The sequence below is a fragment of the Propithecus coquereli genome, unplaced genomic scaffold (assembly GCF_000956105.1).
Source record: "Propithecus coquereli isolate 6110/MARCELLA unplaced genomic scaffold, Pcoq_1.0 Scaffold98, whole genome shotgun sequence".
Taxonomy (NCBI): domain Eukaryota; kingdom Metazoa; phylum Chordata; class Mammalia; order Primates; family Indriidae; genus Propithecus; species Propithecus coquereli.
The window spans coordinates 994,756-1,017,248 of NW_012156173.1; the positions used below are offsets into that span (position 1 = coordinate 994,756).

General features: G+C 37.7%; 1 protein-coding gene across 6 annotated transcripts in view; it reads right to left on the minus strand.

The window, feature by feature from the left end:
- The window catches only part of EPB41L2 (erythrocyte membrane protein band 4.1-like 2), a 217,228-nt gene that overhangs the window by 194,554 nt on the left and 181 nt on the right, over positions 1–22,493 (minus strand). The gene's annotated exons all lie outside the window — the stretch shown is intronic.

Below are 22,493 nucleotides of genomic sequence, written 5' to 3' on the forward strand. Positions count from 1 at the left end.
CTTGCTCTTGCTCAGGCTGGTTTCTAACTCCTGAGCTCAAACAATCTGCCCGCCTCAGCCTCCCAGAGTGCTAGGATTACAGGCATGAGCCACCACGCCCGGCCTATGTTATCTACATCTTATCACAATTCTTTAAAAATCTCATTTTATCACCATTTTGCTACTCCCAATGAGACAACTGATTCTGGTAAAATCACTAATGGATTGTACCATTAGGTGAAATACTGATAAAGAAGTAGATGTTTGTATGGTGCCAACATCTCACTCCTCCCAGAATTATATGCCAGTATCAAAGGGAAAAACATATTTTTATAATGGGGAGATCTGTCATCACCTTATTCAATCTTAGCTTCGCTAACAGTGAGATAACTATATTTTGTGGTTCCTGATATGATACAATATGAAGCACACAAAGTGGCTATTAAATACTCTTTCCAAAAATGTTTATTCTAAATCTAATCAAGGTTTTAGATCTAAATTCTACTTTATAGAAAAAAGAGAAAGAAGAATGAGTTAAATACCACCACACAGAAATAATTCAACCAACCAAGAAAAAGAAAGATGCATTAGGCCCTTGCATCTTTCTAATAGGTCACTGTCATGAAAAGGGAATAAAAAGGAAAGAGGTAGAACTATGTTAGATTATAAGAGACTTAAGTGACATAACCACAACTAAATGCAGTATGTGCTCCTTGGCAGGATCCTGGTTTGATAAACATGCTATAAAAGACGTCATGGGAATGACTATAGAGATTTTCATACAGAATGGATATTAGATAATATTAGAGAACCACTGCCAATTAATTGTTACATATAATAATAGTGTTCTGGTTAAATGGAATATGTCCATATGTCTTACAAATACTTAACAAAAACATTAGGTGTGAAATGTCATGTGTTCCATAATTTAAATTACTTCAGAAGAAAATATATGGGAAAAAGTTGAAGTAATGAAATAATGTAACTAGGCAATGACCATTAATGGCTGCTAAAAACCATGAAGTGAAAGCCTGATGGAAAATTTTATAATGGGTGGATTGATCTGGCTAAAAACACCCAAGTCCACTGACCAATCTCACCCCAAAAAGAGAGCCAGCTATACATTATAACTCTTGATAAGATGCAGTAAGAAATAAACACTAACAACAATAAGGGATTCTAACCATTCCCCCCCATAATCAACCTTGGATCTGATCAAGCCTTAGATCTACCTACCAATTTATAGGAAAATTCAGAAGAGAGAAACATTAAACACCACAACCAGCAGGGATGCAATCGAACAAAATCCAGAATGTGGGGAATTCTGCAAAACAAACAACACAGTTTCAATAAAAGAGGAGAAACAAACTATACATTAAGATACTGTATTTGAGAGATACATCAGCCAAATGGAATATAGACCTTATGTGAATTCGAATTTGAGCAAACCAACTATAAAAACATTTATGAAATAACTGGGGAAATATGAACACTGAGTATTTGATGATATTAAGAAAATAAGTTTTTAGATACGATAACAGAACTGTGGCTTTGATTTAAAAAAAAATGCTTACCTATCACAGACATATAAAAAGTATGAATGAAGTGATATAATGTCTGAGATTTGCTTTAAAATAATCCAGCATAGAACAGGGGATGCAGGTGTGGAGGGCACACAAATGAAACAAAATTGGCCATACATTGGTAATTAGTTGGAAAACGGGTACAATGAGGATTCATTATTCTACTCTATGTTTGTATATGCTTCCATTATAAAAAAGTTTTTTTCGTTTACAATAGCCTCAAAGAAAATTAAATATCTACGAATATATTTAACGAAAGATGTAAGAGACTTATACAGGGAGAACTACGAAACACTAAAAAATGAAATTGTAGAAGATGTAAACAGATGGAAAAACCTACCTTGCTCATGGATTGGTAGAATCAATATCATTAAAATGTCCATACTACCTAAAGTGATCTACAGAATTAATGCAATCCCTATCAAAATCCCATTATCATTCTTCACAGATCTGGAAAAAATAATTCTACGCTTTGTATGGAACCAGAAAAGACCTCGTATAGCCAAAGCAATCTTAAGTAAAAAGAACAAACTGGGAGGTATCAGTTTACCAGACTTTAAGCTGTACTACCAGGCTATAGTAACTAAAACAGCTTGGTACTGGCACAAAAATAGAGACATTGACCTCTGGAACAGGACTGAGAATCCAGAGATGAAACCATCTGCATATGGTAATCTAATTTTTGACAAAGCCGACAAAAACATACACTGGGGAAAAGAATCTCTTTTCAATAAATGGTGCTGGGAAAACTGGATAGCTGCATGCAGAAGACTGAAATTAGACCCCCACCTCTCACCTCTCACAAAAATCAATTCAAGATGGATAACAGACTTAAACCTAAGGCATGAAACCTTAAGAATTCTAAATGAAGATTAGAAGACCCTAAGGGAAGACCCTTTCAGACATCGGCCAAGGCAAGGAATTCTTGAAGAAGAACCCCAAAGCAATCGCCGCAGCAACAAAAATAAATAAGTGGGATCTAATCAAATTAAAAAGCTTCTGCACTGCCAAGGAAACTATCATTAGAGTGAATAGACAGCCCACAGAATGGGAAAAAATATTTGCTCTCTACACATCTGATAAAGGGCTGATAACCAGAATCTATCTAGAACTTAAAAAAACCAACAAGAAAAAATCAAACAATCCCATCAACAAATGGGCAAGGGAAATGAACAGAAACTTTTCAAAAGAAGATAGAATAATGGACAGCAAACATATAAAAAAATGCTCAACATCTCTAATCATTAGAGAAATGCAAATCAAAACCACAATGAGGTATCACCTAATCCCGGTGAGATTGGCCTCTATCAAAAAAACACAAAACAACAAATGTTGGCGAGGATGTGGAGAGACAGGAACACTTTTACACTGCTGGTGGGACTGCAAATTAGTGCAACCTCTGTAGAAAAGAATTTGGAGATACCTCAGAGAGCTAAAAATAGAAATACCATTCGATCCAGCAATAGCACTATTATGTATCTACCCAAAAGAGCACAAAACATTCTACGATAAAGACATCTGCACCCGAATGTTTATGGCAGCACAATTCACTACTGCAAGAATGTGGAAACAACCCAAGTGCCCGTCAATCCATGAGTGGATTATCAAAATTTGGTATATGTTTACAATGGAATATTACTCAACCATAAGAAACGACAGTGATCTAGCACCTCTCATACTTTCCTGGATTAAACTTAAGCCCATTATCCAAAGTGGGGCACCACAAGAGCAGAAGAACGGGATCCATTTGTACTCACCATCAAATTGGTACTAACTGATCAACACTAGGTTGATCACATGGCAGAAATACTCTCTAGGGATTAGGGGGATGGGGGGACAAATCTACAACTAAAGGACACGGGGAGCACTAAACGGAGGGAAGGGCGTGCCTTTAACCCGCATTTGGGTGAGGCAAAGACATAAAGTGTAACTACAATGTTTGTACCCTCACAAAACCCTGGAATAATAAATTAAAAAAAAAATGCAAAAAAAAAAAAAGTTTTTTTTGTTTTTTTGTTTTTAAGAAATACAGTAATAAGGCAGGGAATGAACCTAAATCACAGCATCTTCACCTGATCATAGAATCTCTACCAACCACCTAACGAAATGAATACCAACCAAAATAAAGTAAAATAAAAACCAGCAAAAGATTTACCAGCATTGACAAAAGAAAGAAAAAGAGGTAAGGCCTATGCCGCAAGCCTGATGACAAATGAAAACAGAACATTCCAATGAATGGCAGTGTGAATCCATTCCCCTCCTTTAGAAAGTGTACTAAACATGAGGGGAAAAACTAGGTGGAGGGGATATGGATGTTCATTACACTGTCCCCTCTATTTATTCTTACAGCTGAAAATGTCCATAATAAAAAGTTTTAAAAAATGATCACGAACATCCTTTAAAGTATCATTGCAGAACACATTTATTTGATTTCCCACATATATTGGTTGCTTTCTGACTTCCCATCTTCCCAATTTAATCCTTCTACTTCCAACTGCCAAGGAAGAAGGGGGGAAGGGAAAAGGAGTCACTAAAGGTATTTGCTTACTGGGTGGGAAATTTAACTAGCAAAACAAATGTTTCCATCATTGTGTTAGAAAAATCAAGACTGATTTTACTGTAAAATGTCTCGCTTTAGCTGAAAACCTGGCTTGTGGGCCATAGAAATTGCTAAGGCAGCTGCTTTCTCTCTTTCTTTTTTGGAATTAAAGCCAGACTAGAAATTCTTGTGTAATTTGTATTTGGATGTGGTGTTTGCAGAGGATTATTATCTTCCCAAATTTCTAAGTGGTTCCATCTGTTTTTATGGTGAATTTGGCTTGGCCTGATTTTAGAAAATGAAGAACTAAGTAAGAAATTCAAACATCCTTACAATTTGCTTTAGTATACTCCTTGAATGGTTTTAAGAAATAACAAAACCAATGAAGTATTCACAGCAAAAAAAAAAATTGAACCAGAAGCTGATAAAAAGCCTGTATATATACCTATCAATTTATGGAGGAACAAGTTAAAACTATACCACAGGGATGAAATCAGAAAAATAAGAATTATGGGAATGCTATGGGGCAAACAACCCAACTTTTCCAAAAAAATCTGCAAGGAAATATATAAAAGGGGAGTCGAATCTATAAAGAGAACTGAAGGAACCCGTCACTAATCATGATATATTGACCTAATTTGGATCCCGACTCAAACAAAAAACTATGAAAGAAAACAAAGACGACTGGAAATTTGAACAGTGAGTATGTGATGATATTAAGGATTTACTGTTAATTTTTCAGATGTAATAATGATAGTGGGATTTTGTTCAAGAGTCTTCTCTCTTAGAGATACATACTGAAATAGATGCAGATGGAATGATATGCCTGGGATTAGCTCAAAATAATATAATGGGGGGGTGAAGTGAAAAGGGACATAGAAAAAACAAGCCCAGCCATGAGCTGTTAACTGTTAAAGCTGGGTGGTAAGAATGAGGAGGGTTTGTCAATATACTGTTCAATATGCTTTTGTATATTACGTATTTAAAACTTTCTGTGTAAAGCTTTTTTGTAAAAAAAAAAAAAAGGAAATATTGTAAATAATAAAATTAGTAATGGAAATAAAGTTAACATGTAAGATAGAAAAAATTTTAATTAAAAAAAAATTTAAAAGCTAATGTCTAAAAAAGAACAGTGAGACATTTTTGGTTTAAGCAAGCAGAATACTGGCAAATAAAATTTGGAATTAGTATTTTCATCTTTAAATAACTTTAATCATCTTAAAATTTCAGTAAGTCACAAAATGAGAATCATAAAATCTTAGATTTGGAAGACACCTTGGTGGTCACAATGTCCCCCAGCTCCTTCCTTCCATCTTCCGATGGCTTCTTGCCTGGGTCCTTCAAGCCTTAGGAAAGTATTCCCTTCCAAAGCAGCCCCCTTACAACCTCCACCTGCTCCAACTATCAAAAAGCTCTTCTCATACCAGGCAGGAAGCTTCGCTTCTCCAAACCACTTCATTTTATCCACTGAAAAGAATTTTTCAAATATAGATCGCTGTCTATCAGTGAGTTGTGAAACCAAGTTAGCACACTGTTGACTAGAATTTTATTATTATTAAATAGAAAAGAAAATCTCAGAGTATATACTACACACAGTAAAATTAAAAACTAATTTGTGAAACTTGTTTCTGCTATTCACATACACACAAATACATGTACACACACATACATGTCCATATTGAACAAAGGGTCAAGATCAAAAGTCTATTTATTGCAGTATATTTTGTCAAAAAGAAATTTGAAAGCCAGTGCTCAAAAGCTGGCTCTCAACAAGTTGTCCACTACAGTAAGTCTTAACTGCTTCCATTATTTCAATAGCTAGTTCTTCATGTGCAATAGCTTCTCCTCACCTCAACAAACCAGTCACCTTTCATGGACATGGTTTCAGTTTGTCAAAGCTTCCACTCATTTTTATTGAACAAATATATACTAAGTACATACTCTGTACCCCTTAAAATGTGGTTATCTAAATATTCCAGGTCAATGAGAAATAATCGATCACAGCCCATATTATACACAAAATATTTCACACGTTCATTTAAAAACTTTCTTTAAGATACTGGCAGAGATTCCTCTAAGTCATACAAGGATACAGAATTCAAGAGAAAGACTTGGCCTTGGAAGAGATTTTGAATTAACAGACTACAACAGTAGGTAGAGTCTTCAGTGATACAAAATTAGTCAGGGCTAAGAATCAAAGGCTGAGGACAAAACCCTGGGAAATAAGAAAAGCTAAAGAGATAGTCAAAGGAAAAGAAGTCTGCAAAGGATAGAAGGAAAAGTAGAACAAAGAGCCATAACATGTCAGGAGAGAATTTCAAAGACATTGTGGTTGGTCAACAATGTCAAAAGTTAATACCGGGGGAAAAACATGTTGAATAGATTTGACAACTAACGAGGCCATCGATTACCTAGAAAAGAGCAATTTCAATGGAGTGGTGAAACCAGAAGTGCCTTATGCTGAGGAATAAAAAGCATCCACTATTTTTTAATAAAGTTTCACACTAACAAGACCAAGATTGCACAGACTGTTTTAAAACTTATGTCACCATAATTTCAACTCACACCAAAGTTGTTTCAAACAGCTTACAGTAAAACATATTTAACCTTTATTTCCAAAAATTTCACATTATTTTAGCCCATTTTGTAGCTAACAAGACTATCTGTATTGGTTTCTCTACAAACTTCTGTGAAAACTGTAAATCTGATAAGCAGTTCCTTATTTGTCATCAGAAATACCACTGGCAACAATAGGTTGGATGGGAGATGACCAGGGCTAAAATTTCAGTTAACAAACACCACCACAGACCTCCATCCACTTAATACGTCTTTTTTTTTTTTCCAAAGTTGCTATAAAGATACCATGAAAGTTTTATCAATGTTCTGCCAAAATACTATGTCTATGTTTTTCTTTCCTTTTTAAAGGAAGGACACTTTAAATAATTTTCTCCACAGAGACACATGAATGAGCCACAGATACCTTATATGAATTAGGACTTATTGCAGGACAAGAACCAGGACACCACCTCTCAAAAATCACACCTGACAACTGGAACCACTTAAGAGAAAACAGACACAAGAAGTAACATCATTTGCCCAATGTCACAGTTAGTAATTAAGGGACTGGGAATAGAGGTGAGAATAATTTTCTTTCTATTCGCTGCTCCTTTCAGAAAAAAAAGGAAAAAACAGTATCAGGTACCTACCTGGTTTGCTAAAATTCCAGTCACCACAGCCTCAGGATAAACTCCTACAACAGTCCAAATTCTGAAGTACTAACCAGTGATGATGGCCAATGTTCCAATAATATACTTGTCATTTCAAGGTACTCAACTGAGACACAAGTTTTGACCTTTCAACAGTACTTTGAACTACTGGCTTCACCAGCCCCTTTGTGACTTTTCAACATTCTGATGGACTCAACATTCCATTTTTTAAAAGTAAAGAAGGAAGACAGACATTGGCAGTTACTACCTTGCTCTCTACATGCTTCCATTTCTCCCTTCCGCCTTTATAACTAAAGCTAGTAAAGGAACATGAGTAGAATCTCATTAACTGCTTTCAAGTTTCTGAATGAAAACTACCCCCCAGTGATCAAATTATACCCTAATGTCATAGCGTAGTATTGGCTCTGATTCAAGATAGTTACCTCTGGGGAGGGGAATGCAAATAGGAACAGGGTTGAAAGAGTTTACATATTCTTAGGGATAATATAAGACAGCAGTTATGTAGGCTCTGGAAACAGCCTGGGTTCAAACCCCCGCTCTGCCATTAATTGGCTGAGTAACCCTGAGTAAGTTACTTAAACTTGCAGTGCCTCAGTTTTCTTACAGGGGAGCATACCAATACTTACCCACAGAATTACTGTGAGGATTAAATGAAAAATATATGTAAAAGTGCTTATAGAATAGTATCTGACAGATATTGAATATTCAAGAAATGGTACTTGGCCAAGCGTGGTGGCTCACGCCTGTAATCCTAGCACTCTGGGAGGCGAGGCGGGTGGATCACTCAAGGTCAGGAGTTTGAGACCAGCCTGAGCAAGAGCGAGACCCCGTCTCTACTAAAAATAGAAAGAAATTATCTGGACAACTAAAAATACATATATAGAAAAGATTAGCCGGGCATGGTGGCACATGCCTGTAGTCCCAGCTACTCGGGAGGCTGAGACAGGAGGATGGCTTGAGCCCAGGAGTTTGAGGTTGCTGTGAGCTAGGCTGACGCCACGGCACTCTAGCCAGGGCAACAGAGCCAGACTCTGTCTCAAAAAAAAAAAAAAAAAAGAAAGAAAGAAATGGTACTTACTATTATCAATATTTTATAACTCAAAATGTCTTTACAAAGAAATTATATTAGTTATATTTTAACCAAATGTACAAATTGAAATATAAAATAAACTATCCCCAACATCAAAATCCTGCCTATTGTTTAGCAAAAGCACTTTAACTGTTAAGTGACTGTCAGCTGCAGCCATAATGCCAATAATTTACACAATGATTTCTGAACTAGTATATGATCAATATTTAAGGCATGTACCTTCCCCATCATACTGCCAGACAGAACTATACACATGTTAAGCTGCTTTGATTTTATAATGTGTAGTCCCATTAAAATACAGTCAGCTAAAAAAAAATATTTCCCTTGGTCTAGTTCCAACATATTGCCATCAAACTATGTTATACAAAAGAAGGAAAGAAAAGAGGGAGGGAAGGGAAAAAAGAAAAAAGGAAACACTAAAAACATTACAATCTAGCATGAACCATAGAAAAAAACAATTTATACAACACCAACAATACTTTAAGAATACCCTAAAATTTGAAGATCAGTTCAGATTTGGTTTAGAAGCTGTTAGGGCTTTTGGTTATATTTTTGGTTTTGTTCTTGTTTTTGTTTTTAGTGCTGGCTAAAGCTTTCTCTATGTCCACAATGCTGCATTTAGGTGAAACTGCTTTCAGTGACCAAAACAATATTCAGATATTTACTCCAAAAACAAGCCAAATGAATATGTCATAAATGAACTACTTTCTGTTATTCTACTAAATCAGTTATGACCATAAATGTTAATTTGGAGATCAGAAAGTACGTGACAAAAAAGGGAGGGAGAGGAATCTCACTTATTTACAAATGAAATTATATAATCTCTGAAATTTGGTTCAAAATAATCTGGGGGGTTGCTGGGAGTCAGGGATTGGATAGGAAACATGGGTGAAACAAGACTGGCCATGTGCTGTAATTGTTAAAGCCAGCTGAAGGTATATGAGGTTCATTACACCACTGTTCTCTACTTCTGAATATATTTAAAATTTTCCATAATAAAAAGCTAAAAAAAAAACACTTTTCTATAACTGACAATAGTATGTTCTTTCTTCCAAAAAAAGAAAAAAAACTCTTCAATAGATAGTCAGATACTACAGTAAAAACATGGCTTTTAAAAATCTAACCAAAAAAAAAGTCTTTAAAAAAGAGCCACAATATCCTTCAGTGCCATCAGGTGTGCTACACAGAGCTAGTAACACACAAATCATAGATCTACAGAATGTTCTAGAATCCACCCTCGAGTCTTTCAATTTAAGCTTGCAGTACTGAGGATGAAAATGAACTGGCCTGGATTAGGTGGAAGCCACATCTGCACTACATATGCAGCTCCCATCTACATTGTAGATCTGCAAAAGTTAAGAATATCTTCAACATACCTTTATTTTCCTGCTTTTGAGTGAAGGGGGGATAGAGGGAAGGAGGAATGTATTCACATTCCCATATGTGCGTAATATAAAACAGACAATCTTGGCATCAAGGAAATTAAGACGAAGGCTTTACTGATGTTGATTTTAATGGCCAAGATCCAAAAACAGTTCTGGTTACAAGATCATGGATAAATTCTTGATTTCTTTGTCAGTGGACAGACCCAACTCATTACTTGACACACTGCCCTTTCCCACACACAGTTTTCATCTACTTTATTAAGGAAAAAAAGCTTTCCTTTTTCTCCTTAAGAGAAATGGATTAAAGAAAATTTCCCAAGGAATATGTTCATTTAGCAGCTTTTCTACCATTCTAAAAGCAATTAAACAGAGAGTACTGGGAAAAAGTAAAAGATTATCATAATAAAAATGGGCTCTAAAAACCAAGGCTGAATATGAACCACTGCCACTGAACCACTGCCACATTTGCTTTTCAAATACTTGTGAGGGCATGTAGCATCATTTTCCAATAATCCCATAGGACCTCTACTTCCTTGTTTTTTCAACAATATTTCAAAATGTTGACACATTTATTGAACTATTTCTGGAAGACCTAGGTCTGTCTACCTTCAGGGCTCAAGATATAACTATATAAAAGCTACAGGACATCCCTTTAGCTACAAAATTTGGCAGGCTTCCTGAGTTCTCCAAGAAAACTTCAATTCGCAACTCCATTAACAGCAAAAAAAAAAAAAAAAAAAAGCACAGTGTAGGGAACAACTCTGGATACAAGGAGACCTTGGCTATGCCTCATGCTCCACTACTAAAGTCTAAATGACTCTGGATAAGTTTAACCTCTTCCTGACTCTCTTTTCTTTCCTGTCAGAACTATGGTACAAAATTATTTTAAAAAACAAATGGGAAAATGTTCTAAGGATTTATTTTGAAAAGAATAAAAAAATACTTTACAAATAAAAACAGTATTTAAAAAAAGAAAAACACCTAGAAATCTATGCCACAGTCAGCACATAGTTTTCCACTGTCATCTATGAAAAGAAAAAAATGTATAAAAGCACTGTGATTAAAGAATCATATTTTGAACCTACCCAATATGTTTCAAACTTTATTCATATTGCTAGTTTATAATTTTTGCCAACTCCATAATCACTGTATCATTATTTAATACTTATCTTTAAATCAAGTCAGTTAAAAAAACTTTAATATTTTTTAGTCTTATGCTAAGTAATATGAATGAAATCATAGTTTTGAGGTACTTTACATTTTTTCTGATGCAAACTGACATATATACATTAAAAGAATTAAGATCCATCTATGTACCACCACAAATCATTTAACATACTACTACACTGTGGGGAAATGCTGTCCTTACCTATTGCCTGCAACACCTTCTTATTAATGAATAGCAGATTTGAACTTATAAATCTCTAAAAGCCACTGGGCAACTTGACCAACACTAATCACGTGCACTCACAGCCATAAGATCTTCCTGGAGCTTCCTCAGACCTCACAGCCACTGCTAGCTCACCAAGTTATTTAGAACCTCTCTTTCTGTTTCACCTTCCCCAAATCCCATACACAAAAATCCCTAACATGTGTACTTTCACATTAATGTAAATCCCATTCCTTAATGTAAATCCCATTTAGTAATGAAATTTTTCACCCTAACAGTATTTAACAGAAGCCACATGAGTTCAAAGGTTACTCTAATCCCCAAATCATATTCAAATTTATGTGTGGCAACCAAGTACCAGTCCAAAGATAGATAAACTAAGGTATTCAATGAACTCTAAGGTTGCTATTTCTGATAGATACATATTCACCAAATTTGTTTTTATTGAGTATTTTTAAATCTAGTTCAAACATATATTTCTAAGAGTCTATGCTGAACTAATCCTTGAAATATCACAGGAAAAAAATATAGTACATTTACTGAACTCTTCCTAGGAAGTACCTTCTTGTTAAATAACTTATCAGTCATCTCTTCCCATCCACCCCAGATGTTGACTTTTCCACATCTTTTTATACATAACTGAAGTTCAACCCAGCAGCTGATATGAAAAAATATTATTATTTCATTACAGCTACAGTCCTTACAAAATGTGAGGACCACAATAATCTTGTAAATTTTATTTTTAATCAATTTAAAACCCTAAATACAGTGCATTGAACATGAGTTAATTTCTGCTTCCTCCCAAAACCACACTAAAATGACAGTAAGAAAATTTTTCTTAAAAAAGGTACAAATCCACCAAAAAAAAAAGGGAGGCGACAGGCCAGCAAATGAGATAAGTAAACTGAATTTTGGAGGATAGAAAGCCTATGTACAAAGTAACTGATTTAACAGAGCAGAGGAAACCGAAACTTGAGTTCCTGTTTTGGTGGGTGCCTACAAGAAACAAGGTGATTGTTGAAAAAGTGCTGAGAGTCTTGGGAATTGGATGTTCCAGGTACCTCTGAGGGCTGAGGTGTTAGGGCTGAAAACAGCCTTCAAAAAAGCCTTCAAAAGATGCCTTCAGGCCGGGCACAGGGGCTCACGCCTGTAATCCTAGCTCTCTGGGAGGCCGAGGCGGGCGGATTGTTTGAGCTCAGGAGTTCGAAACCAGCCTGAGCAAGAGTGAGACCCCATCTCTACTAAAATTAGAAAAAAATTAATTGGACAACTAAAAATATATAGAAAAAATTAGCCGGGCATGGTGGCGCGTGCCTGTAATCCCAGCTACTCGGGAGGCTGAGGCAGGAGGATCGCTTGAGCCCAGGAGTTTGAGGTTGCTGTGAGCTAGGCTGACGCCACGGCACTCTAGCCCGGGCAACACAGTGAGACTCTGTCTCAAAAAAAAAAAAAAAAAAAAGATGCCTTCAACATTTGGAGAGAAAGTAATCACTAACTTAGAATTCTATACACAGCCTAACTATAAAAGCAATCGAATTGACAGTAGAAAAATATTTTTCTTTTTTTTGAAACGGAGTCTCATTCTGTTGCCCTGGGTAGAGTACAGTGGCATCACCATAGCTCACTGGAACCTCAAACTCCTGGGCTCAAGCGATCCTCCTGTCTCCGCCTCCCGTGAAGCTGGGACGACAGGCACGTGCCGAGATGCCCGGCTAATTTTTCTATTTTTTTAGTAGAGACGGGATCTTGCTCTTCTTCAAGCTAGTCTCCAATGTCTGAGCTCAAGCAATCCTCCCGCCATGCAATCAAAGCACTTACGTGGCTCATATAAGTTGGAGAACAGAAGAGGAAGTTGGCAAAGGAGGCTAACTCAAACCAGGTAGAAAGTCAGTAGGCATTATTATTTAAAATGTAAAAATCAAGAAGCAGAAATAGGCAATCAGCAAGATCACAGAATCAATAGTGCTTCCCCCACACACACCAGAAACCTCAATTTGAATAATTATCCATGCACAGAAAATACCTTCACAAGAACTAAGGAAGGCAGACAGATGCTGTTAAATGGCTGTGAAACCAAACTTTGGACTTCCAGTATGTCCCCTTCTCTCTTAGGAAATGTATAAACTTTTAAAAAATAATAAAACATAAAAATATTTTGTTGTTTAAAAAGAAAAATCAAGAAACAAGAAAATCATGTTATTTAGAGACAATACACCAGAAAATAGAACCAAAAGTATTGAAAGTGATTGCCTCTGGGGAGCAGAAATCTGTCAAGAAGGAAGCTAGGGCATGGGTCTGCTGCTTTTCCTTTTAGTCCCTGAAGTATTACCTGACTTTCTAAATCACACACCAAGCACTCTGGGGAATTCCATCTGCAAGACAAAAAAGTGTAAAACCACAGGAAATAATAAAATGGGGGGGCAGAGATAGACACCTTTTTTTTTTCTTTTTTTTGGGAAAGGGTCTCTGTTGCCCCAGCTAGAGTGCAGTGGTGTCATCATAGCTCACAGCAACCTCAAACTCCTGGGCTCAAGTGATCCTCCTGCCTCAGCCTCCTGAGAAGCTAGGAACATCAGTACAGGCCACCATGCCTGGCTAATTTTTCTATTTTTTGTAGAGATGGAGTCTCACTATATTGCTCAGGCTGGTCTTAAACTCCTGGGCTCAAGTGATCTGCCCACCTCAGCCTCCCAAAGTACTAGGATTACAGGTGTGAGCCACTGTGCTGGCCCACATTTTACTTTGATGTATTTTTATATTCTGGTATATTTTTCTAACATTGAAAAATCAGACTGGAAATATTACTCTACATGAATAAAAAGGGTACTTCCCCTTCCAGTATGATTCAAAATCACGCAACTAAAAGTAGTACTTGAGTATGCTTCATAATCACATCTTTTCAAAAGAAACTAGGAGGCAAAATCCAAGCAGGAAAAGCAAGCCTGTCTTTTATAAAAGTTAGATACTGTAGATGTGAACAAATTCAAAAACCTTTAAGTTCTACTGAGTAATAGCATCAAACAATTAAAAGCAATAAAAGGGTTTTAACCACAAACAAGCTGTGTGCTCTTGAGCAATTTATTCAATTTTCAAGCCTCAAGTTTTTATCTACAAAATGAGCTACATGTTGGCTACTGCAAGGTATCGCTCTAAAAAGGATTAGAGATGCAACACGTGCAAAACATCAACTATAGCACCAGGCTTATAGTCTGTGCTCCAGAACAGTTAGTTTCCTTCCTTTTTAAAAATATGTTTATTGATTATCAATGCTTCTGGCCTTACCAGATTACTTACAATGGAACCTAGAACAAAGCCAACCCATTGAGCATAAAATGTACTTGTCCAGGACAGGTTAAACAAAGCAGCTGCTATAAAAGCACTGGAGCCTTGGAGGTTGTAGGCAAAGCAAGCAGAAGTGTCAAAAAGATGCCCACACCTATGGAGGGAGGGAAGGAGGAAGAAAGGACAGAAAGAAAAGACAGAGAAAAAGAAAAATAGTTAAAGAAATAAAGAAAAAGAAAGACACAGAAAAGAAAAGTAAGGGAATTAGACTAAGTAAGTCTCTAGATCCAATTATCAATCTGAACAAAATTACAGAGGACAGTGGAACAGGTTAACTACACCACAAGGTTGAAATAAGCAAAATTCAAGACTGTGGGAAATTACATAGAACCACCAATTAAGTTTCTTCAACAAACAAATTGCAAGGAAAAATCAGAGATGAAGGGGCAACTATAGCCTATTAGTCTTGAAAGATATGTCAACAAACTAAAATGTGTGGCTTTTAACTGAATCTTGACTGAAACAAACTTTTTCAAAAATTGATACCTGAGACAATCAGAGATTAAAATACCAATGAGATATTTGATGATATTAAGCAATTTTTAGTGTGATGATGGTGTTCCAGTTATGTTTACAAAAGTGTTCATCGATAAACATACATAATATTAAATAATGAAATGAAAAAGTCTTTGTAAAAAGCCAAATAAGATACAAATAGGGTACACAAATTGGCTGCAGGAGTATAACACTAGGCTTCAGAGAACCAAGCAATTTGTTTAAGAGCAGTAAGTCATGAAGCCTAGGACGAAACCAGAAAGAGCATACCCTCCACATGTTTCTGAGGGCCTACTACATACTGAGCACTGATTAATGGCTTCCATAAACCATGACAGTGACAGTGACCCAAAGGTCATTTTTCACAAAGGGAGAGGCAGGAAATGACTGCTGGCCTACAGGGTAGAAAGCCCCACCGCCAGTAACACCCACTTTAACATCATACTGATCTAGGCCGTTCTGAATCTTTTAATTGATATTTAGTAAAAGAGGTGCAAACTCAACAGCCTAAAGGAGTCAGATATCTAACACGAATGAATGAAATGGTCTGGGGTAAGACAAAAGGAGATGGGAGGAAGTGTTGGGGGGAACTTCAACAAAGTAGGAAGAAGATGACCCCTGGGATGGAAACAACTAAGCTCTAGCTAACAGTCCTCCCAAAGGACGAGCAGGGGCCAGTGCTGCCACAATCCTCCAATTTTTCCAGCCTAAAATAAAAATATTTATGTGAAACCTCCTGATTTCTTAATGTTGGCAACTAATTTAAAGTTAAAACACTATTTTAGTGGAAAATATATCAGCAGATCTATTTCACACACAAAAATAGGTGTATCAGATGTATAAAGATCATATTTTAATGCCATATGTAGAAGTTTAAACATTATCAGTAAAAATTCCACTAACAGCCTTATTTCAGCAAGCTTGCTGCAGTTATAGAGAGCAGGCATAGCATATGCACACAAATTTTACAGTTAGAATCAGTAACCTGTGGTAAAGACTACATTTTCCATGTTATTGAAACTAGATCCCAACTGCTTTGCCATATATATGCTCTTTTATACATTACCAAAAAGGATGAATGGAATTTGTTAGAATAGGGTTTTCCAAAAGCTCAAAAATTCTAGAGATACCATACTGAAATTGTCAAAAAGTAGTTTTAACTTGTGATCACCATAGGAAATTACAGTTTCAAATCAAAGACTATACTTCCACATAGATAATTACTCCTGACCACTGCAAAAAATTTGCTTACCACATATTCATATCAAAGATTACACTTCCACGTAGATAATTATTCCTGACCACTGCAAAAAATTTGCTTACCACATATTCACCAGCAACGAACCCACTAGGCCTTTCTTAACCTAACAATTTTCACAGATGCCAGGCACTCTGTGAAGCATTTTATAAGCATTAGCTCATTTAATCCTCATGTAACTCTGGAGTAGGTTAAGATTTTTAACCCCATACGAAAGGAGATGAGGCTGTGAGAATTAATTTGCCCAAGGTCATGCTGGCATATGCTGCAGTCTAACCAGCACCAAATAGTGTGGACTCGTTACTGATCCCTTCTAATCAATATTTCCAACAAAGAAATTTCTGAGGAAATAAAAGCACAGTCATTAAATTCACAGGTAAGAATATGAGTGGCCAGGCTTACATTCGAATTCAGTTTTACCTCGACTACTGGGTAAAAGGGGACAAATGAAAGACTTTGACTGAATGGAAATAAGCACAAGGCAAGAGAGAGAAAAAAAAAAATCAATGATGAAAGTGCAATAGGATAACACGGAAAAAAAGACATAAAAATAAAAGAATACTTCTTAAGACTTCAATCTCCTAATTTCAAAAAATAAGAATTTAACTAGATTAGTGCTCACCTTTTCTGTTTCCCAAAACCTTTCATAAAGTGCTTCACAAATTATCTCTCTCTCAATGTCTCATTCACTCACTTGCAGGTATATACCTCTTAACTTACAGTCTCAGGCAGCTTATGAACCTCTGAGTTCTCCAGTCCCCACCCCAAGTCAAATGATCTCCAAACTCCCTTCTGGCCCTCAAGGTAAATGAACCTAAGGTTAAAAACAAGTAGCCTCTTTGGACAAAAAGGAAAAGAACCAAAGAATTACGGCAGAGTATAAATTACATTTTAATTTCAAGTCTTCAAGCTACCGGGATGTATACATATATTGGTAGAATATAGGAAATTCTGAAAAATATGATTAAACTTAGTACCGTTGTTACAACAGTGGTAGGTCCAGCTCTGAAGCCCATCAGGAGATCTGGAAACCTGAACTCAGGGCTTGGAAAAAGTGATTAGAGAGTTGATAATCTGATCTATATGACAAGTTTTTAAAACCACAATTATCCTGGGATAAGGCAACACAAATCTTTTAAGCATTTGAAAATTTTTTCATGAAGGTTGATGGTGAGGCTATGAGAGCAAAACAAGAGGAAGCTGGCTTTTCAATTATACCATGAAAGATTAAGTTTAGATACCAGGAACTTCCCTAACTGACCTAGGCAATAACATCCTACTGTGATAAGACAGTGATAAAATCAATTTGGGAGCTTTTCCACGCCCTCTGGCTTCTAACCTAGAAAGAACTAAACCATCCCCATAATGCCAGATTTAGTTATATATGTAAAGTTTCAACTTGGCTATTTAAAGCAAAACCTTACTTAATGATGCAGCTCAGATCTCATAAAAGATAGTTTCTTTGTCCTCAAATTACTCCAGATTAGCATAAAGATTATTAGGGAGACAATCTATATACATTTAGACATTAATGGCTATAATATGCTGGAGTGAAAAAAATACCAAATTTCAAAGAGGTATCTGAAGTGAAAATATGTTTCCATTTTAAAGGTAACTGAGAACATAAAATTAGCTCAATTTTAATCTTTAGGAGGGGGAAAAACAAAAAACCAGAAGCAGCATGAATGCCTTCATAGGCCACATGACATCTAGTCCAACACCAAGGAGTAAGAGACATTGCTTTAAAAATGAGAAAATTCAGAAAGCCCCTGAAATTCTCATTAAAATAAATACCATCCCCAACACAAGAGAAATAATGCATAGATGATCTACCCTTCCAGATATGAAAAACACACAGCTAAGAAACCTACACAGATCCCAAGCCAACCACAAAACAAGGGGGAACAACATCCAGTGGTAAAATATAGCAAATCTTCTATATGAAATACTACCTACATGGTATTTCTACGTGAAACATTACCAGTTTCTACAAAGTCAACTCCAACTTTCAAGGAATCTTTACTAAAAGCACCTCTATTACATAAAGTTTTAGTGAATTCATCAAATATTTATTAAATACAAACAATGTACAGGTGCTTCACATAGCAAATATATATAATATCCCCTTTCATACGAAAGACATATACATACTATATAGAAAAAAACTACCAAAAAAAAACTATCAGTTAAAACTATCAATCATTTCTAGATAATAGAGATGATTTATTTCTTTCCTTTTTGGCTTACCTGTATCTTCTAAATAACTATAGTACTAATAGCTAGACCAGGTGAGGTGGCTAACGCCTATAATCCCAGCACTTTGGGAGGCCAAGACAGGAGGATAGCTTGAGGCCAGGAGTTCAAGACCAGCCTGGACAACATAGCAAGACTCCATCTCTACAAAAAACTTAAAAAAGAATTAGCCAAGCGTGGCGGTGCATGTCTATAGTCCCAGCTACTCGGGAGGCTGAGGCAGGAGGATCACTCAAGCTCAAGACTGCAGTGAGCTAAGACTGTGCCACTGCCTTCCAGCCTAGGCAACAGAACAAGACCTTGTTTCTTAAAAAAAAAAAAAAAAAACAAACAACTAATAGGGAACTTTGAGGCTATTTCCTTATAGATAATGTGATACCAGGCATTGACTCCATCTTAGATTTTAGTCTGGGGCATTGCCCAGGCAGAGAAATGATAGAAATCTTATGAATATCAAGTTGCTGGTTTATGCCAAAGCATGGCACTCCCAAAGGATGCTCTGTCTAGAATCTGTGGGGGAATCATATACAAATCTCCTATTTACTCAGGCTTTCCAAAGAGGCTGGAAATGTTTGTGTGTTGAGGGGAGGGGGCAAGGGCTGAGAGTGGATTTGCTGACTCCTAAAGGTTCAGCCCTGATTCCAAGCTTCTATAAAAGAGCAGTAAATGAGGGTTTGGCTACCATTTGCTGACTACTGAAGCCAGCATAAACATTTACTTAAGGCTTTGAAATCTGTAAGGGTACCCAGTGGTTAGGTGCAGTAATTCTGAATCTGAAAAAAACAAACAAGACCACTGAAAATGTTTCTAAATAAAGGTGGGGTGGAGGTAGGCACATTTCCTTTGTTTTCTCCAAGTAAACAACACAGATTTTAGAAATGAAAAATAGGACTCTCAGTGGTATTGATCCCTATAAACTGCATAATTCGTACTTTTCAAAAAAGTCCACACATAGCTTTTAAACAGATCCCTTCAGTCAAAAAAGAAAGAAAAGGCCTACGCTTTCCTATGGAAACAGAAACAAAATCAAACCTTCAAAAATATTTAGCATTCTGCTATATAAATTATAAATCCCACATTCCTAAATAAAATGGCAAAGATACAACTTTTGTAGTTCTTTAGCCACAGGAATATGAGAGTGGTGATTCAGAGTAGAACCTGATGTTAAACATAACTATATGATATTACTAATTACAGAGAAATTTTACCAATAAATATTTTGGTTGAGACTGCTTTGTCATCTTTGCAAATATTTTTAGTTGAAAGCAAGTGGTTGGGTAGTACACGTGGACATGGTTCTGATTTTTAAATATCTATTTTTACATTCTGGTCACTGGTTAGGTTTTCTAAACTCGATTTTTTAGAACTAGTAATTTGGAAAGGATAAGCCACAAGAACGTTACATTAAGAAGCAAAGGATCTAACAAGGTCACCGACTCAGATCAGCACAAAGTTAACCTGGAAATCAACAAGTGCTCACAAATCTAATGATGAACCCAGATAGTCACTAACTCCCAAGGAATACTATATCCAAGAGTAAATTGTACTAAAGCTATCGTCTCTCAAAATATAGCAAGAACTATTTGAATGTCCTCGTTTTGTACTTGCATAGTTATTTTTTGGTGGGCCTCCCTTCAAATTCACCCCGTAAAACTCCAAATTTGCTTCTTTCTACTTGGACTTAAATTTCAAATTTTAAATATACATACCCGTTGCAGCAAAATACTCCACAGCAGTTTAAGTTTTTTACACAAGTTAGCAAAAATTTTACTAAAATTTGAGCTTTGTTAAATGATTTTTCAGTCACTTTTAATCTTTTTAAACAATCTCCATCCAATTTAGATCTCAAGAGTTTGAGGATTGGTGGTTCAATTCATCCACGAATTTTCTTTCGAAGGTTTTTGCACACAGTGCTCTTAACTACTTGGATTAGAGGTAAAAGATTAAAGAACTGTTATGACTAGGTCTTTCTTAAAGAGGGATGTTTTAAAAGGAAAGACGTTGTCCCCTCCAGTTACTCTAAATGAGCAGCCTCTTGTTCTCAGCGGTCTGTCTGCACACAAGACCACTACTGACTTCAGTGGGAATTCTGCCCAAGAAGTGAGGAAGACAGGATAGGATTAAATTAGTCCTAAATCCACACCATTGTTCCAAGCCATTACCACTTGTACAGTTCTCCAATAACCTCCAAAGAGTAAATAGCTGAGATTTGATGATGGTTCTCAAATTGAATTACAGGAATGATCACTAGAGCTCTGACAGGTGACAGCACAGCTCTTTAAAAGTTGTGTCAAACTCGCTGCCTGATACATGTACTGGGTTGGCCCTGATCACAAGTCAAGACTTCACTGCAACCCAACTCCATTAGTGGCTGCAAGAGCAATCCAGTGATTTGGATTGCTGCAATGAGCCTGCAAAGGGAAACTGAATAGGATTAAGCACTATCAGTTCCCCAGTAAAATTTGTTCAAAGATTGAGAATTCTAAATCCCAGCACCTGCAGCGAGGAAATTGACTCAATTTCCCTCAAGTGTTAAACCCAAAAGGAAATGTGACAGGACACCGACCAAAATGCTAATTCTCAACACAGTGTTATAAAACAGAGAATACAGAAAAAATGTATTTCGATGAAAGAATAAAAACAAGGGGAAAAATAGAGAACTGAAGAAAATAAAAGAATGAGGGAAAACTCTGAAAGTCATTTAAAAAAAAAAAAAAAAACTTTTAACGGTAACAAGAGGAGCAAGGCGCCTGGCTCACACATGCTATTTCAGATGCACGAAGTTCAAGTAACTGAGGAAAGCTGTGATTCAGAAAACATAAAATAAATCCACAGCTCCTCTAAGTTCCACCTTTCCTCCCACCCATCCAGGGCTCTTAAAAACAGGGGCAGCTGTGTGGCGACGGGGAAATTCAATGAAAGGGGTCCTCGGTCGGTAAGGAGGGTTCCACACAGAGACCCCTCCCAAAAATAACAGATTCTAGGCGAGAGCTCTTCCCACCAAACCTCTCCAAAAAAAAAAAAAATTGACCTTCGGTAGGTTAGCGATCTGGGAAGCACAATGACTGACGTCCCATCGCAGACGTCCCGGCTGCTAGTTAGGGGCAGCGTTTCCGCCTGGGGATGGGGTCCCCGGCCTCAATTCGAACCCTGCCCGCTCCGTTAAGTTTTCCTCGTCCTTTCCTGTTGCTCACCTAAAAATGTTCCCAACCCTCTGCTCCCAGCCCAAGAGAAGAAAAACAAGATGTGTGTGGTGAGACGGCCTGGGTGTCGGAATGGTAAGGACCCGAGCACGAAACGTGCGTCCCTCTCCGCAGCTCCCACACAGCGCAGGCAGCAGCCGGGCGCGAGCCGACGCCGGGCCCGACCCGCGCCGCGCGTGGAGCTACCATGCTGCCCTCGCCCAGCTCCCCGCAATCCCCACGCGCGCGACCGGCCCGCGACCCCCCTCCCAAACCATCTTCCTGAAGGGCGACGCCGCGGCCGAGTCTCCGCAGCCCCCGCGCGCCCGGGATGGAGCTGGATTTCTCCCGCTGCTGTTCCACGGGGCCCGGACGCGTGACCCTGAGCCCACGGCACCCCGGCGGGGACGCCTCAGGCTTCACCATGCCCCCACCCTCCAGGCTCTGCAGGACGCGGCCCCGATTCCCGGGAAGGGGACAGAGGAGAACGCGGTGGAGCGGGGAAGCGGGAATTCGGCCTGAAGCAACAGGACACGGACCCCGGGGCGGGAATCAGGCCGGGCAGAGAGCGGGAGGGAGAGGAGAGGGAACTGCAGAAAATCCCAAAGCCGGCCCCCTTCTCCCCACCCCCACCCCCGGTGGGACCGTCCCGCCGCCGCTTCCTGCCCGGGATCAGCTTCCCAGCAACAGCCTGAGGAAAAATCCGAGCTACCCCAGAGGCTCCGCAGGGACTAGTCGCCCGGCCCGTGCAGCCCCGCACGCCTCCTCAC